This window comes from Ascaphus truei, unplaced genomic scaffold (assembly GCF_040206685.1).
Source record: "Ascaphus truei isolate aAscTru1 unplaced genomic scaffold, aAscTru1.hap1 HAP1_SCAFFOLD_2321, whole genome shotgun sequence".
Classification (NCBI taxonomy): domain Eukaryota; kingdom Metazoa; phylum Chordata; class Amphibia; order Anura; family Ascaphidae; genus Ascaphus; species Ascaphus truei.
The window spans coordinates 248-6,582 of record NW_027455239.1 but is presented as its reverse complement, the minus strand read 5'-3'; the positions used below and the strand labels follow the sequence as shown (position 1 = coordinate 6,582).

At 52.5% G+C, this 6,335-nt stretch overlaps 1 non-coding gene across 1 annotated transcript; it reads right to left on the bottom strand.

Annotated features, from left to right (window-relative positions):
* Positions 1–6,031: 6,031 nt before the first annotated feature.
* Positions 6,032–6,104, bottom strand: TRNAK-CUU (transfer RNA lysine (anticodon CUU)). Its single transcript has one exon. It is a non-coding gene; the product is annotated as a tRNA-Lys (tRNA).
* Positions 6,105–6,335: the final 231 nt, after the last annotated feature.

Below are 6,335 nucleotides of genomic sequence, written 5' to 3'. Positions count from 1 at the left end.
CCCCCCCCCCAGCTGCCATCTCCCCGTGCACCCCCCTCCTGTGCATTCCCCGAGCACACCTCCCGCCCCAAGGGGACATCGGGGGGTGAAGCGGCAAGGAAGCAGGAAGCGACACACCCACCCGGTCAGAGTAAGTCACCCACACTGTCACCCACCACCCAGTCACTGTCCCCCAGCACCCAGTCACTGTTCCCCCACCACCCAGTCACTGGCCCCCACCACCCAGTCACTGGCCCCCACCACCCAGTCACTGGCCCCCACCACCCAGTCACTGGCCCCCCACCACCCAGTCACTGGCCCCCACCACCCAGTCACTGTCCCCCACCACCCAGTCACTGGCCCCCACCACCCAGTCACTGGCCCCCACCACCCAGTCACTGGCCCCCCACCACCCAGTCACTGTCCCCCACCACCCAGTCACTGGCCCCCACCACCCAGTCACTGTCCCCCACCACCCAGTCACTGGCCCCCACCACCCAGTCACTGTCACCCACCACCCAGTCACTGTCACCCACCACCCAGTCACTGGCCCCCACCACCCAGTCACTGTCCCCCACCACCCAGTCACTGTCACCCACCACCCAGTCACTGGCCCCCACCACCCAGTCACTGGCCCCCACCACCCAGTCACTGGCCCCCACCACCCAGTCACTGGCCCCCACCACCCATTCACTGGCCCCCACCACCCAGTCACTGGCCCCCACCACCCCAGTCACTGGCCCCCACCACCCAGTCACTGGCCCCCACCACCCAGACACTGTCCCCCACCACCCAGACACTGTCCCCCACCACCCAGACACTGTCCCCCACCACCCAGACACTGTCACCCCTCACCCAGACACTGTCACCCCTCACCCAGACACTGTCACCCCCCCACCCTGTCACCCCCCACCCTGTCACCCCCCAGCCTGTCACCCCCCCAGCCTGTCACCCCCCAGCCTGTCACCCCCCACCCTGTCACCCCCCCCAGCCTGTCACCCCCCCAGCCTGTCACCCCCCAGCCTGTCACCGTCACCCCCCACCCAGACACCGTCACCCCCCACCCAGACACCGTCACCCCCCCACCCAGACACCGTCACCCCCCACCCAGACACCGTCACCCCCACCCAGACACCGTCACCCCCCACCCAGACACCGTCACCCCCACCCAGACACCGTCACCCCCACCCAGACACCGTCACCCCCACCCAGACACCGTCACCCCCCCACCCAGACACCGTCACCCCCCACCCAGACACCGTCACCCCCCACCCAGACACCGTCACCCCCCACCCAGACACCGTCACCCCCCACCCAGACATCGTCACACCCCCCAGACACCGTCACCCCCCCCAGACACCGTCACCCCCCCCCAGACACCGTCACCCCCCCCCAGACACCGTCACCCCCCCCAGACACCGTCATCCCCCCCAGACACCGTCATCCCCCCCCCAGACACCGTCATCCCCCCCCAGACACCGTCACCCCCCCCAGACACCGTCACCCCCCCCAGACACCGCCCCACCCCCCCCAGACACCGCCAGCCCCCCCCAGACACCGTCACCCCCCCTAGACACCGTCACCCCCCCCCCAGACACCGTCACCCCCCCCCAGACACCGTCACCCCCCCAGACACCGTCCCCCCCCCCCAGACACCGTCACCCCCCACCCAGACACCGTCACCCCCCACCCAGACACCGTCACCCCCCCACCCAGACACCGTCACCCCCCCACCCAGACACCGTCACCCCCCACCCAGACACTCACTCACTCTCTCACCCACCCACACCCAGACACCGTCACCCCCACCCAGACACCGTCACCCCCACCCAGACACCGTCACCCCCCCACCCAGACACTCACTCACTCTCTCACCCACCCACTCACTCTCTCACCCACCCAGTCACTCACTCACTCTCTCACCCACCCAGTCACTCACTCACTCTCTCACCCACCCAGTCACTCACTCACTCTCTTACCCCAGTCACTCACTCACTCTCTCACACACTCACACACTCACTCACGTCACTCTCACCACCCAGTCACTCACTCACTCTCACCCAGTCACTCACTCACTCTCTCACCCAGTCACTCACTCACTCTCTCACCCACCCAGTCACTCACTCTCACCCACCCAGTCACTCACTCTCACCCACCCAGTCACTCACTCACTCTCTCCACCCACCCAGTCACTCACTCTCTCACCCACCCACACAGTCACCCATTTAATTCAGCCCAGTCACCCACCCAAGTCGCCCAGTCACCCACCCAAGTCGCCCAGTTACCCACCCAAGTCTATCCAGTCACCGACCCATCCAGTCACCGACCCACCCAGTCAAAAGTCACCCACCCAGTCAAACACCCACCAAACCCACCCACCAGTCACTCAGTCAAAGTCAACCCACCTACCCAGTCACCCAAGTGTCACCCAGTCACCCACCCACCCAAAGTCACTCAGTCACCCACCCACCCACCCAAAGTCACTCAGTCACCCAGTTATTCAGTCACCCACCCACCCAGTCACTCAGTCACCCACGCAGTCACTCACTCTCTCACCCACCCAGTCACTCACTCCCTCACCCACCCAGTCATTCACTCTCTCACCCACCCAGTCATTCACTCTCTCACCCATTCACTCACTCTCTCACCCCACCCAGTCACTCACTCTCTCACCCATTCACTCACCCACCCACCCACCCAGTCACTCACTCTCTCACCCATTCACTCACCCACCCAGTCACTCACTCTCTCACCCATTCACTCACCCACCCAGTCACTCACTCTCTCACCCAGTCACTCACCCACCCAGACAGGCAGTCACCTGTCTTTTGTTGAAAATATAAGAATAAACAGGTTGCATTGAGATGTTTTTTCTGAATCACAATAAGATAACAGTTAAGTAAACGTTGCGCGCTAAACAATATTTTTTCGTGGTTGATGCGCTATGGGTTCGGGGGGGGGGGGGCTGCTCCTTTCATTTGTCTCGGGCCCCATGATTTCTGTTGGCGGCCCTGCATGCAGTAACACGCAGAGTGATATACTAACACGCAGTAACACGCAGAGTGATATACTAACACGCAGTAACACGCAGAGTGATATACTAACACGCAGTAACACGCAGAGTGATATACTAACACGCAGTAACACGCAGAGTGATATACTAACCACGCAGTAACACGCAGAGTGATATACTAACACGCAGTAACACGCAGAGATATACTAACACGCAGTAACACGCAGAGTGATATTCTAACACGCAGTAACACGCAGAGTGATATACTAACACGCAGTAACACGCAGAGTGATATACTAACACGCAGAGTGATATACTAACACGCAGTAACACGCAGAGTGATATACTAACACGCAGTAACACGCAGAGTGATATACTAACACGCAGTAACACGCAGAGTGATATACTAACACGCAGTAACACGCAGAGTGATATACTAACACGCAGTAACACGCAGAGTGATATACTAACACGCAGTAACACGCAGAGTGATATACTAACACGCAGTAACACGCAGAGTGATATACTAACACGCAGTAACACGCAGAGTGATATACTAACACGCAGTAACACGCAGAGTGATATACTAACACGCAGTAACACGCAGAGTGATATACTAACACGCAGTAACACGCAGAGTGATATACTAACACGCAGTAACACGCAGAGTGATATACTAACACGCAGTAACACGCAGAGTGATATACTAACACGCAGTAACACGCAGAGATATACTAACACGCAGTAACACGCAGAGTGCTATTCTAACACGCAGTAACACGCAGAGTGATATACTAACACGCAGTAACACGCAGAGTGATATACTAACACGCAGTAACACGCAGAGTGATATACTAACACGCAGTAACACGCAGAGTGATATACTAACACGCAGTAACACGCAGAGTGATATACTAACACGCAGTAACAAGCAGAGTGATATACTAACACGCAGTAACACGCAGAGTGATATACTAACACGCAGTAACACGCAGAGGGATATACTAACACGCCGTAACACGCACAGTGATATACTAACACGCAGTAACACGCAGAGTGATATACTAACACGCAGTAACACGCAGAGTGATATACTAACACGCAGTAACACGCAGAGTGATATACTAACACGCAGTAACACGCAGAGTGATATACTAACACGCAGTAACACGCAGAGTGATATACTAACACGCAGTAACACGCAGAGTGATATACTAACACGCAGTAACACGCAGAGTGATATACTAACACGCAGTAACACGCAGAGATATACTAACACGCAGTAACACGCAGAGTGATATTCTAACACGCAGTAACACGCAGAGTGATATACTAACACGCAGTAACACGCAGAGTGATATACTAACACGCAGTTACACGCAGAGTGATATACTAACACGCAGTAACACGCAGAGTGATATACTAACACGCAGTAACACGCAGAGTGATATACTAACACGCAGTAACAAGCAGAGTGATATACTAACACGCAGTAACACGCAGAGTGATATACTAACACGCAGTAACACGCAGAGTGATATACTAACACGCCGTAACACGCACAGTGATATACTAACACGCAGTAACACGCAGAGTGATATACTAACACGCAGTAACACGCAGAGTGATATACTAACACGCAGTAATACGCAGAGTGATATACTAACACGCAGTAACACGCAGAGTGATATACTAACATGCAGTAACACGCAGAGTGATATACTAACACGCAGTAACACGCAGAGTGATATACTAACACGCAGTAACACGCAGAGTGATATACTAACACGCAGTAACACGCAGAGTGATATACTAACACTTAAAACCATCCTATGCGAGGCCAAGAACATAGGAATCTGGGGCGAGAAGGAGTTTTCATATTTGTTAAAAACCGATCCAATCAGACCGGTTTTTTATTTCTTGCCCAAGATTCATAAAAATCGCCAGCAACCTCCGGGGAGGCCCATCATTTTGGGCATAGGGTCCCTTACCCAAAACTTCTCGGAGTACGTAGACCTGTATCTGCAGAAATACGCCACCAATGCGAAATCGTACCTAAGGGATACGTTACAGGTTCTCAATATTCTATCCACTATACAGTGGCGGGAGAATTACAGGTTAGTAACCTGTGACGTCACTTCGTTGTACACTTCGATAAGACATATGGACGGATGTACAGCGGTAGCTACAGCCCTTGAGAACGACCCTTTGATCCCACAAGACCAGAAACGCTTTTTAATTGAAGGAATAGAATTTAGTGATATACTAACACGCAGTAACACGCAGAGTGATATACTAACAGAGCAATCCAAGTGTTGAATCATCTCACAAAGAAGCATTTAAAAAGTAAACAACAAGGTATACAGATCACTGTAATAAATACTATAATAAGATGTGTTATCTGCATTGGATAAAATGTATAGAATTATGTTTCCAAATAAGTGTTCACCTATTCGGTAAATCCCTTCTTGGAAAAGTATCTGTATTCTCTCTCTCTCTCTCTCTCTCTCTCTCTCTCTCTCTCTCTCCTCTCTCTCTCTTCTCTCTCTCTCTCTCTCTCTCTCTCTCTCTCTCTGTCTCTGTCTCTGTCTCTGTCTCTCTGTCTCTGTCTCTGTCTCTGTCTCTGTCTCTGTCTCTGTCTCTGTCTCTGTCTCTGTCTCTCTCTGTTCAACAATAATGAACGAAGCTTCACAGTAGTGCTAAAGTTACCTTTTCCAAGCTAGGAACAGAATTTGTATTGCCATTCTGTGCTCTTTCATGCATACTCAGTGTTGCAACATATGTTTGAAGTTAGCAAGAATACATGACAATTTGAAAATGTTCAGCAGGTACCGTAGCGGCCATTGAGAATGACTAGGTTGCTATACTTAGTTGCCCGGCTATACTTATTACCCAGTATAATGCCTGTAGTGCCGCATCCAAAGTCATCCCGTTTTTAATAGGATTTGTCTCTGGTCTTATAAATTCCATCCAAAAATGCCTAAAACTGTGCATTTTCCATTCAAAAGTAATCAGCAAGAAGGGAAAAGAAAATGGAAACGCCCAACGTGGGGCTCGAACCCACGACCCTGAGATTAAGAGTCTCATGCTCTACCGACTGAGCTAGCCGGGCAACTTTTTGAACTATTTTATCCGTCACCTTTGCACAATCTCATCTATCCGTTTTTTTGCATACTTATGGATGGTGCAGAGGAATCCAAGTGTTGAATCATCTCACAAAGAAGCATTTAAAAAGTAAACAACAAGGTACACAGATCACTGTATAAATACAATAATAAGATGTGTTATCTGCATTGGATAAAATGTATAGAATTATGTTTCCAAATAAGTGTCATTGATGGAT